Source organism: Tenrec ecaudatus, chromosome 4 (assembly GCF_050624435.1).
Source record: "Tenrec ecaudatus isolate mTenEca1 chromosome 4, mTenEca1.hap1, whole genome shotgun sequence".
NCBI lineage: Eukaryota > Metazoa > Chordata > Mammalia > Afrosoricida > Tenrecidae > Tenrec > Tenrec ecaudatus.
Genome location: NC_134533.1, coordinates 117,820,029 through 117,833,304, shown reverse-complemented (window position 1 = coordinate 117,833,304; position 13,276 = coordinate 117,820,029).

The window sequence follows — 13,276 nt, the reverse complement described above, 5'->3', positions numbered from 1 at the left end:
ATTGCAATAATGGAGTCAGACACATTTCATAGTAGCATGCTCACCTCAGCCCCGCTTGATGGTCCACATGGAGAGAGGGGGAAGGGAGGGCAAGGGAAAAGGTAAACGGGAGGAGAGGGAGTCGAGGAGAGGTCAAGGGAGGAGCCAAGAGTGCGGGCTCTCTATTGCTAACCAAGGACTATATCCCTTTGGGGGCGTGCAAGCCCACTAATTACAGGTAAAGACATACGTCACAGGAAGGGGTCACACTATAGGTTATACAGCAATGGTCTAGGCACATACACGCAATAGGAAGAGGGGGCATTGGGGGCATACATGTGACTAGATGGGCGGATCCTAGAGTCAGAATGGCAGCTGGATCTCCATGGGAACCATTATCAGTAGGGTGTGAAGCCCACCTACAGGAACCAAGTCAATGACTGCAGGCCTGTCCATTGTCCTTAACAGCAGGGAGCTGGCCCACTCCCTGGTGACTGACTGTCTTCAGGGAGGATGTCTGTAAGAATCTGACCTCCCCCCACACCAGGGTTCATGAGGGAGGGGGGAGCCAGGAGGGAAGGGGAGAAAATTAGCTGATGCCAGGGGCTTAGCAAATGTTTTGAGAACGATGAGGACAATGAATGTACAGATGTGCTTTACACAATTGATGTATGCATGGATTGTGATAAGAGTTGTATGAGCCCCTAATAAAATGATTTAAGCGGAAAACAAATCTTTATGCATTCCATTTCATGACTTCCAACTTTCCCAAATCCATGCTTTGTCCCTTCCAAGTTCTAGTCATTAATTGATGCTTCCAGCTGTTTCCTCTCATTCCAAGTGGTGCCCTGTGCTCAGATGAAGACCCTGCGGCTTTGCTCCCACAGACCCCCTCCCTCCCACCCTTGGTCCACTCTGCTTTGGAAAGACAGCTCCTCCTCAGTCACATGCTGAGTGCCTTCCCACCAGAGGGGCTCCTCCTCCGGCACTCTCTTTCACAGTGCTCTCCTGCTGTCGAAGGGTTTGTCCACTCTGAAGTGGACAGCCTGTGTCTCCTTGGCAGTCTCTTCTTAGTCTGGAAGCTCTTGTTAGGTTTCTCTCTCCGGCCTAAATCTCAGCCTCGGTCCTTAGCTCCACGCGAGAAAGATTTCACGCCGAACCCGGGCTCGTGATCCAAGTGAATTTAATGAAAGTTCAAAGAAGCATCAGGTTTTACGCAGCACCCATAGGATTCCTTTGACCATGCGGCCTGGCAGAGACTGCTCCGAGACACCAAGGATCTTTCCCCTCCCACGAAGACGACCAGACCACCCAAGCAAAACAAGACCAAGAGACCCTCTCCCTTCCGGTCCCTGCCTTTTCAAGGGTTCCCAGGGAAGGTGTGGTGAACGACCCCAGGTCAATTCCATTGGCTGAATTGCAATCACCCGGCCCAGGTGGGCTGCTCCAGGTGTAACGCCCATCCAAGCCCACGGGCGGGAAAATCAGCTTTTGTCTTTTGCTGGCTCTCCTGGGCATGCGTAATGGACTTCCCAATTCCCTAGGCTAAGCTACCTAACATTCTGCCCAACCCTTTTCACTTGGGGGAACCTGCTGGAACATTCAGTATCAGTGACGGGGTTTCAGCAGCACAGTCCCACCTGAGGCAGTAGGACAAACTGACAGACAAGTTGTGGGAATAAGTAATGGCACTCCCACAGGGTAGAGTACTGTGAGGCTGAAACAGCATGCTGACGGGAGAGTTAAACATGGTGTAGTTGGTGTGGGCCCCAGGACGGACGGCCACCACGATTCCTGCTCCTTACGGTTCCTTCATGCCCCCATCATTCCTTCCCCTGGAATGTGCGTGGGAATGTTGCCAGCCACCGCAATCTGACGAAGGGGCAGGGATTTTGCCAATGTAATTAAGTTCCCGGAACAGGTGATTTTGAGTGAGCTTGGCTTCATCAGGTAGAAAACGTTTAAAATGGGTTTAAACATTCCCTGAGGATAAGAGCCTCTCTCCACTGCTGGCCTTGAAGAAATAAGCTTCCATGTGGTGGAAGGAAGCCTGGGGAGGGAACACGGAGTGGACTCTAGAACACCTCCTGGTGACAGGCTACATTTTCAATATGCTTTCAGTCAAAGAACACGGTGCTGTGCCTGGGACGTCAAGGTCAGGGTCCCCAGGCACTCTGCATGTGAACGAGGGTGGGATCGTGCATGTGTCTAGGGCAGAGCCTGTGTGCTCTGGTCTCCCCTGGGTGTCCTGCCTTTGAAGATCTTTCTGGACCCCCCCACCCCGTCTCCCCATGACTCAAACCACATCATCATTGCAAGGGTCCCCGGAATGCGAGGGCTAGAGGAGCCGCTGAAAGAATTCAACCGGTTCCCCTGCCTGGACTCCGACTCACAGCAAACCCCTTGTGTGTCCTCATTGGGTTTCCAGGGGTGGATATCGCCAGACTTTTCTTCCGAGGTTCCTCTAGGTGGCCTCAAACGGCCTCTCCAAGATGCGCCCATCACCCATAAAGGCTGCCTTTTATGGGGACAGCTGAACGTCTTGCTTGTCTGTCAGAGGTCCTTGCACATCCTCTCAGCTGTCCTGCCTGGGGACTTCCCGAGGCTGTTTGCACACAGGTGCCAATGGATGTCGGGGGTGGGGGATTGGTTTCTGTGAGCAAGGCCTCACCTGACAGAGCCCCCCTTCTTCCCTGAGGAATGACTGAGGCACTACCACCACCACCCCCTCCTCCCCCTTGGTGGTTCTCCCAGCGGTCTCCATCCCGTTCCCTGGCCGAGCTGCGGACAGGCGTGGCTGGGCCTCCTCTGAACCTGCTGTGGGTCTCCTGCAAGTGGCTGAGCCGGGGCTTCATCCAGGCTTCGGCGCGGCCTCCCTGGACCGGGAGAGCCCTATTCTGCTGCTTAGGCAAACGTTACTCTGGGCTTGACATCGCCCAAGGGCTGCTCTGGTGGATCTCCGTCCGCAACGACCTCCACAGATTCAGAGCCCCCACAGGAGCAGCTCTGTAGTGACCGGCTGATAAAGAGGTTCTCCTAGTGACCCCGGCCTGTACCTGAAACAAACCTTTCCCAGAGCCTTCGGGACACTTTGTCAGATCTAGGATCCAAGAAACCCCCGGTGCAAAAGGTTAAGGTTCTCTCTCAATCCACGCAGAGACGCCTTGGGAAAAGATCTGGTGATCCAGTTCCGGAAACCAGTCAATGCCCAGCTCTAATCTGCAGGGGTCCCATTGTGCACTGGGATCAACTTGACATGCACACCACCACTGGCTCTGGGAGCTGCGGTCTGCGGGGGGGGGGGGGGGGTGGTGGTGGAGGGAACAGTCCTCAGGCCACCTCAGGGGCTGACGGAGGGGACATGGAGGCCCCTTCCCATCAACAGGCTCCCTGCATCCCTGAATGCAGCATCTCTGGTCCCCACAACGACCCTTTGAGAGAGGCTTTCTCACCCCCACTTTGCAGATGAGGACACTGAGGCTCACAGAGGCAAAGTAGCTTGTCACCAAGTCACTGGACAAGGAATGTGATTGAGCCAGAATTCCAAATAGGCCCTGTCCCTGAAGAGGCACCAGGGGCAACCTGGCTCTCACAGACCACCACTGCAAGGCGGGAGGGAGCTTGCAGCACCCCCTCACTACGCCCCCCCCCTTCCCAACCCCCCGCTTATGGCTCCAGCACAGGTGCTCTGACTGAGGAAGGTGATGGGAGGTAGAAGCCCCTGCAAGGCTCACACCGGGGACAATGAGGTTGCTTCTTGCCTGCCTTTATACTCATTTTATTTGTTGGTTTTTCTTATAGAATTTTTCATTTTTATTGCTTTTGATTTTCATTATATTTAAATTTTTGATATTGTCTTTAGTGATTGGAAAATGACATATAAACATATAGATGTGTCTTAACATAGACGGATGTAAATCGTAACAGTGGGATGACAGGATGGAAAGGGAGTGGCATTTCGTCAGTTGCCTGGATAAGTCCACTCACAGCAGGTTCTGATCTTGGGGTAATATTACTCTTGGGCCGAGGATGGTGTTTCTACTCTGAAATTAGTGTCTATATGAGACTTTTCTACTTTCCTCTTATATTTTTCAGGAACATCTCACACCTTCCAGATGTATCGACTTTAGCAAAGCACCATGTCCAGGTTTTCAAGCAATTGAAGCCGCTGGTTTCGTCTGGAAAACTCCGTCAGCGCTGTCCCTGTCCGCCTGCAGCTGGTCTCACTGTGGTGGCCTTGCTCGTTGCAGCGATGCTGGAAGCTAGGCTCATCCAAGGTCAACAGTTTCCAGCAGAGCTTCCGGACTAAAGACAAACTATATATTTACATCCTTCTTCCCCATTTACTATGGGTCTTAGCCGCGTTGATTTAATTTGTGTATTTTTTTCCACCTGGGCACTCAGAGGAGGGTTGAGTGTGAAGATCATTTCAATCTTGATTATTTCAGAATATCTCTCCAGGTCACCCGTCGTATGGCCATGATCTTAGCATCCAGGTCCGTATAGAGCGAGGGAGGAGGAGAGGGCCCTTGATCTATTTTTTAACTCTTTCTCACCACAAAGAGACAGATGCTCTGCACGTACACCGCTATTCTAAGAGTGTGAACTCCGCACAGCTTCCCTCGGGAGTCCTTCAAGCACACCAAGCCTGGCCGGGGCCCGATACGCCCCTGGAGGTGGTGCTCCATGCCAGCTTCTCAGCCCAGGCCCCGCGTCCAGCCCCAGGCCAGGCTGACGTGTTTGCCCACCAAATCTCAAACAACGGACAGTGTAAGATATGAAATAATAATAACAATATAAGATTGATCAAGGATTCACGAGGGTGGGGAAGGGAGGAGGGAAAAGAGGACCTTACACCCAGGGCTCAAGTAGAAAATGTTTTAGAAATGATGATGGCAACGTATGTACAAATGTGCTTGATACAATCAATGTATGGAATCCTATAAGAGCTGTAAGAGCCCCCAATAAAATGATTTTTTAAATAAAAATAAGCAAAATTACTATGAAGTCAATTCCAACTCACAGGACAGAGTAGAACTGCACCTATGACTTTCTGAGACTGAAAATCTTTACAGGAATAGAAAGTCTCATCTTTCTTTTTTTTTTTTTGGTTGGGCCTTCTTAAGCCATTTATTTCTTCTTTTTTTTTTTAATTTTAACAATTTATTAGGGGCTCATACAATTCTTATCACAGTTCATACATATACATACATCAATTGTATAAAGCACATCTGTACAGTCCCTGCCCTAATCATTTTTTTCTCCTCTTTTCTTTTTTTACATTTTATTAGGGACTCATACAACTCTTATCACAATCCATACATATACATACATCAATTGTATAAAGCACATCCATACATTCCCTGCCCCAATCATTCTCAAGGCATTTGCTCTCCACTTAAGCCCCTTGCATCAGGTCCTCTTTTTTTTCCCCTCCCTCCCCTTCCCCCCTCCCTCATGTGCCCTTGGTAATTTATACCTCGTTATTTTGTCATATCTTGCCCTATCCGGAGTCTCCCTTCCCCCCTTCTCTGCTGTCCCTCTCCCAGGGAAGAGGTCACATGTGGATCCTTGCAATCAGTTCCCCCCTTCCAACCCATTCACCCTCCACTCTCCCAGCATCGTCCCTCACACCCTTGGTCCTGAAGGTATCATCCACCCTGGATTCCCTGTACCTCCAGCCCTCATATGCACCAGTGTACAGCCTCTGTCCTATCCAGGCCTGCAAGGTAGAATTCGGATCATGGTAGTTGGGGGGAGGAAGCATCCAGGATCTGGGGGAAAGCTGTGTTCCCCATCGGTACTACCTCGCACCCTAATTAACCCATCTCCTCTCCTAAACGCCTCTATGAGGGGCTCTCCATTGGCCGACACTTGGGCCTTGGGTCTCCACTCTGCACTTCCCCCTTCATTTAATACGGTATATATATACATATACATATACACATGTATACACACACTTATATCGTTGTTTTTTTTGCATGATGCCTTATACCTGGTCCCTTGGCACCTCGTGATCGCACTGGCCGGTGTGCTTCTTCCATGTGGGCTTTTTTGCTTCTGAGCTAGATGGCCGCTTGTTCACCTTCAAGCCTTTAAGACCCCAGACACTATCTCTTTTGATAGCCGGGCACCATCAGCTTTCTTCACCACATTTGCTTATGCACCCATTTGTCTTCAGCGATCCTATCATGGAGGTGTGCAGTCAATGATATGATTTTTTGTTCTTTGATGCCTGGTAACTGATCCCCCTGGGACCACTCGATCACTTCCATGTGGACTTTGTTGCTTCTGAGCTAGATGGCCGCTTGTTTATCTTCAAGCCTTTAAGACCCCAGTCACTATCTCTTTTGATAGCCGGGCACCATCAGCTTTCTTCACCACATTTACTTGTTCACCCACTTTGGCTCCAGCCGTTGTGTCGGGAGAGTGAGCATCATAGAGTTCCAATTTAATAAAAGAAGGTATTCATGCATTGAGGGAGTGTTTGAGTAGAGGCCCAAGGTCCTTCCGCCACCTTAATACTTGACCTATAAATATAGACACATAGATCTATTTCCCCATCCTCCTATATATATTTGCATGTACATGTCTTTGTCTAGACCTCCATGAATGCCCTTTGACTCCTAGCTCTTTCCTCCATCTCCCTTGAAAGTCTCATCTTTCTCCTGGTGGTTTTGAACTGCTGACCTTGCAGTTAGCATCCCAACCCTTCCGCCAGGGCTCTCAGTGTTTGTCCAAAACTCAAAAAGCTCCCTGCCAGTGAGTCTATTCTGACTCCTAGCAACCCTGTGGGACAGGTCAGAACTGCCCTGTGAGTTTCTGAGACTAATTCTTCACAGGAGTAGAAAGCCCCCAAGGTGAAGCAGTACAGTGGTTACGCTGTGGGCTGCTCACCGCAAGGTCAGCAGTTCAAAACCACCAGCTGCTCCTGAGGAGCAAGTGCTTGCCCAAGTGGGGCCAAGTCAAGAATGCAGATTACCTTTAAAAAAAAAGTATTCAAATTGTTTTGTTACGAAGGATAGTAAAATGCAAGAAAAGGTGTCAAGTCCATTCCAAACCCTTCCAAGTCCATTCTAAAGGACAGACCAGAACTGCTGCGTCCAGTTTGTTAACCTGCTGCACCTTGACTCCATCGTCCTCCCTCAGAGTCGGCTTTGTGGTCAGCAGTCAACGCTGACCGCACTGTACCAACGGGCTCCTCGTGGAGTGCCACTGTCCCTGCTGTCCAGGAGGGGACGCTGGACGCTCCTCTGCTTTTAACCTGATCCTGGAATGCACCCAACTGTGAGGGAGGTCTGGGAGCCCTGCTGGGAGGGGGGGGAGTCTGGAAGAGGCGCTGGCGCTTCACAGACCCAATTGCAAAGCTGACACCTCACTGTGCACTAGAATATTGCCAAACTCACAAACCCACTGCCAGCGAGTCGCTTTCCACTCTTGACAGGACAGGACAGACCTGCCCCTGTGGGTTTCTGAGGTGACCAGATTTTAACATTGGTAAAGCGGGACACCATTGATAAAACTCATATCCTGGTGAAATAGCCACATGGCAGCCGAAAACCGTATACCCTAGCTTGTCCTGCATTCTTTCCAAAAATCGGGACTTTTTAAAAATGCCGCGGGACGCGGGACAAATTGTTAAAAATCAGGACTGTCCCACCTTTCTCCTGCAAAGAGACTGGTGGTTCCAAACGGCCAACCTTTCAGATCACAGCCCAACGCAGAACCACTCTGCCACCAGGCCTCCTCAGGGTTTTGCCAGCACCTTAGAAGCTTGAAGTGCTGTTTTCAGTGGGCAGGTACGTTCCATCTCCACCTCTCTGCTGCCAGGAACAGAACTAAGCGCGGTCTGGGGTCTGGGACAGGTTTCTGCGGAGAAGACTGAGGAGGTGGTGAGCGTAAGAGCTCACCATGGTTTGCTGCTCCACGAAGGTGGCTGGGGACACCCCCCCCCCCTGCCTCCCATCTGTCCCTAAGACTGATGTGTTGTCCCCATAAGGGAGGGTGTCTGCTTACAGCCCCCAGGTCTGTGCTGCACAGTGCGCTCAGGAAGCCTGCTCTGGGCTTGGTGTGAATGGAATCGTGTCGGTAAGAGTCGGCCGTGTAACTGTGTGTGCACCTCCAGTCTAATGGAGTCTGTTGTTATAAGAACTCGCCCCTTGGAAGAAAGCCGCAGGTGGGGGTCTGCTGCTCTGACAATGGCAGCCCAGGGGACCTCTTTCTGTCCCCTACAGTCGCTGTGAGCCAGAATCAGTTCAACAGCGATGAGCTTTCATTTTCCGTTGCTCTTGTGGGGTTGTTTTTATTCTTCTTTTGTCCCTCTCATTTATATAAAGGGAACTTGTGTTAGTCTGGGTAGACTAGAGAAACAAGTTCATAAACACGCAGATGTATATAAGGGGGAGGTTTATATACAAGGGAAATGAACATTTAGAGAACATCCCAACCCAGTCCATGCCAAGGCCATAAGTCTGATATTAGCTGATATGTCTGATACCAATCTATAAAGTCCTCTTCAGACTCATGAAACACATGCCATGAAGCCAAAGGCAGGACGATCAGAAGCCAGTGGATAGAAAGTCTTTGGGTCCGGTGGTGTTGTAAGCATCTCATTGCTGGTCGGGGTCTCTCTGTGGCTTCTCCAGCTTCCGAGGTCTGATTGCACCCATGTGGCTTGTCTTCTGCTATGTCTCCCAGGGAGTGGCAGAGAGAGAGAGAGGTGTCTTCCACCTCCAAGGAGGAAATACCAGATTTCCCAGAATCCTCAGAGGCCATGCCCACACAGAAGTCTCATTGGCTATCTCCAGATTGACAGCCTAGACTCCACCCCTACACTCTTAGTCCTTAAATTGGCACCAGATTAGGTAGCCACCACAGGCTTCAAACAGTTAGAGGGAAATCTGCTATCTGGTCCTTCTGTAAACATTTTGGAGCCTTCATATTTTCATATCTGACTCCTATGACTCTGAGTCATTGTTGGGAATTTGTATTGACCGAGGCTGTAGTGGGGAGGGGCCGTGGAGTCGATTCCGACCCAGAGCGGCCCGTGCACAGCAGGAGGAGACACCCCTGCTCCAGCGCCACCTCACCACTGTTGCTGTGCTGGAGCCACGGGCCCAGTCCATTGCCTTGAGGCCATTCCTTTTTCTCACTGTCCCTCCACTTTACCAAGCATGATGGCCTTCTCCAGGGCCTGGGCTCTCCTGACAAGATGTCCAAAGGATGTCCGAAGCCTTGCCATCCTTGCCTGTAAGGAGCGCTCTGGGACAGCTTGGCTTATCCTTGTGGCAGCCCAGGCTACTTTCCATCTCCTTCCCCGTTACCACGACTCAAGTGCATCGATTCCCCAATCTTCCCTGTTCAGTGTCCACCTTTCACGGGCAGAGGAGACCATTGACAAGGCCACGGCTTGAGCCGGGTGCACCTCCGTCCTCAGAGTGACCGCTTTGCTCTTCAACCCTTCAAGAAGTCCTGTGCGGCAGCTTTGTCCAATGCAAGCCAGCATCTGAGCTCCTGACTGCTGCCTACACGAGGGCCAGTTGTGGAGCCAAGCAAGACGGAATCCTTGACAACTTCAGCCTTTTCTCCATGATCTCACCTTCTTCGAGAACATCTCAAGAACGGATTTGCTGCCTCCAAGACCTGAGGGTCTATGGGAGGACATCAAGAACATCAGTCATCCAGGAAGAAAGTGGAGGGGCAGCATAACGACAGGAGAGATCAAAGTGGGTGGCAGAAAAGACTGAAACAGCTCTCGGTCAGCGAGGAGCTAAAGCAAACAGAAGAAACGGCGAAGTCGCAGGGCTAAAGAGGCCATTTCAAAGGGCAGCTCGAGAAGACAAGGTGAAATCATATCGTGAAATGTGCAAAGACCTAGAGCAGTAAGAGACGTCTTTGTCTATTTTGTCCCTGATCTTTCGCTCTTCCTGGAAGTCCTGGGTGCCGCTGTGAGAAGGGATCCGCCCACTCAGGGCTGAGGGGCGCCCAGGCAGGCTGGCAGGAGCCTGTCCAGGGGCCTGGGGGTGAGGGCTTGCTGGCAAGGTCCTGGGCAAGGTCCTGGGCTGCTCGGAATGCCTCTCAGGAGGATATGCTCAGAAGAGGATCCCTTAGAGGTGACCTTTATGTGTAAGTGACAGGGTGCTCTTGCAAGGTGCAAAATGTCAGCACCTGCCTGCTAATCCAAAGATTGGGTTTGAGTTCACCCCCAGGCAGAAGAAAAGCCTGCGGTCTACTCTCCAAAAGGTCTGTTGCTAACCCTGAGAAGCAGACTTCTCTGACACACAGGGCCACGGGAGTCAATTGGCTGACAAGTGGCTAAGAGGGACAGAAATAGGCAAGTGGCTGGCTTACGCAACTAGCAACTATCATTGTCGTTAGTGCCTTTGATTGGTTCCGACTTGTCAGGCCATCGTCACCGCTGTTGTCATTAAGCTGCTGCGGGGGCGTGTTTTTCTCAGGGCTGATTTAACTCAGAGTTGATATCCAGCCCACTCATGCAGCGCTTTCCCTCTGAGTTCATTGCCTCCGGGGTGCAAGAGGCCCTGGAGCAGTGGGGGAGGGCAAATAGTAAAGCCAGCTGATCCTTTAAGAGATTTCCCCAAAGTCACTCCCAGTGACTTCCCTGGATCTCATCAGCCGGAAGTGGGACCTGCGAAGGAGCCGGGAAAGGCACTGTCTTCCTTTAGAAGTCGCTCCTATTTCCTTTTTTATTATCTTATTTTCTTTTTTTTAAATAATTTTATTAGGGGCTCATACAACTCTCATCACAATCCATACATATATCAATTGTGTAAAACACATTTGTACATTTATTGCCCTCATTATTCTCAAACCATTTGCTCTCCACTTAAGCCCCTGGCATCAGTCCTCATTTTTCCCCTCCCTCCCCGCTCCCCACTCCCTCATGAACCCTTGATAATTCATAAATTATTATTTTGTCAAATCTTACCCTGTCTGACGTCTCCCTCCACCCATTTTTCTGTTGTCCATCCCCCAGGGAGGAGGTCACATGTAGATCCTTGTAATCGGTTCCTCCTTTCCACCCCACCCTCCCTCTACCCTTCCAGTATCGCCACTCTCACCACTGGTCCTGAAGGGATCATCCGCCCTGGATTCCCTGTGTTTCCAGTTCCTGTCTGTACCAGTGTACATCCTCTGGTCTTGCCATATTTGTAAGGTAGACTTGGGATCATGATAGTGGGGGAAGGGGATGCAGGGGAGGAAGCATTTAGGAACTAGAGGAAAGTTGGATCTTTCATCGTTACTACACTGCACCCTGACTGGCTCATCTCCTTCCCTAGACCCTACTGTAAGGGGGTGTCCAGTTGCCTATGGATGGGCTTTGGGTCCCCTCCTCCACTCTCCCCCTCATTCACAATGAAATTATTTTATGTTCTTTGATGCCTGATACTTCATCCCTTTGACACCTCGTGATCACACAGGCTGGTGTGCTTCTTCCATGTGGGCTTTGTTGCTTCTGAGCTAGATGGCTGCTTGTTTACCTTCAAGTCTTGAAGACTCCAGATGCTATATCTTTTGATAGCCAGGCACCATCATCTTTCCTCACCACATTTGCTTATTCACCCACTTTGTGGATTGTGTCGGGAAGGTGAGCATCATAGAATTCCAGTTTAATAGGACAAAGTATTCTTGCATTGAGGGAGTACTTGAGTGGAGGCCCAATGTCCATCTGTTACCTTAATACTAAATATATATATATATATATATATATATATATATATATATATATATATATTTCCACATCCTCATATATAAAAATATTTAGATATGTACATGCCTTTATTTAGACCTCTCTAAGTGCCTTTGCCTCCTAGTTCTTTCCTCTGTTTCCTTTGACTTTCCTCTTGTCCCACTATCATGCTCAGCCTTCATTTGGGTTCCAGTAATTCAAGTCGGTTCTATTTCAAGTCTTTCTACTCCCGTAAGCGTGACTGTCTTGGAATCCCACAGAGCTGTGGGATTGGCAGGCTGTCAGCATAGATTCTGTACTTTCGAGACACACATCCTTCATGGTCCACGCCTGATGAATTCGACGTGGAAACCCCCCTAATAGAATAGAGCTTTGCCGCAAACTCACCTGTAGCAACCTTAAGGAACCGGCTCCCTGTCTGGCCCCTCCTCCTTGTTAAGGAGTATTCTGGTTGTGCTTCTTCCGAGACAAATGTATCCCTTCTTCTGGCACATGAGGGTGAAGTGCCCTCGTGCGAGACGCAGCAGAGGACTGCTGTCCCAAGGTTATGGGATTGCTTGTCATTACTATGTTGGCTCAGATCTCTGGGGCGATTACACATGAACTATTTTGATGCTCTCCCTGGTTTCTTATCACATGTATCAGTCTTGGTTTCTTATCACATGTATAGTTCTGCCTTTCGAATGAGTGTTACTGAAAGCTTTACCCTATCCCCAAGCCCCGTTGTTCATGTAAATGTGTCCAGTCACTTGAGAGCTAAATCTGTACACATCAACAATTCACATGATGTGGTCCGAAAAGATGGCCTTTACTTGTACAATTTCCTGTTCTCAACCGTGTTGTAAAGTCTATATTATTGGCTAAGTTAATGACACTATCAATAGGATTAACTTATGCCCTAGGGGATGATTGATCAAATTTTCCGACATAAAATGATAATGATGTCTGTCAAGTGAACCAGAGACACAGAGGAACCGCAGATATATGATTTTGTGACTTGTCCAAAGCCACACAGCTTGCAGATGACTTAGCCACCAAGTCCTCAGTCCAGGTCACACAGGTCCTACTTCACACCTGCAATCTCCCACAGAAATGGACAAACATGGTCGGCCCCAGCCCCCTTAAGGCCTGTGTGGGAAGATGGGTGGTGACGTGAGTTGGGGTCACTGGCTGCACCTGAATGCTACTGTCAGACGGTGACTTTAGGTTCCTGTCCTTTCGGGAAACGTGGCATCCTTCATAGGCCACACCAGCAGGACTCGATGTGGTGTGGAAACCCCACTGAATGAACTGGGCTTGACCTCAAACTTGCCTGTAGCCTTTGGACTTAAGACCAAACTCCCTGGTGTTTTGATCTTAGAAGAACCAGATAACCACCACCCCAAGGTTGCGGAATTGGCGGTTGCTCGGCCTTGGTCAGGGTCCCTTGCTTTGCGGGTACCCAATGAAAGGTGGCCCAGAAACACTATCTATTTAACTACTTTAATGCCCCCCTTGCCTTACATGTATTAATCTGATAGGCAAGGTTCTGCCCTTGCGAATGAATGTTACAAGATATCACCAACTCCCATGGTCAACGTACATAGT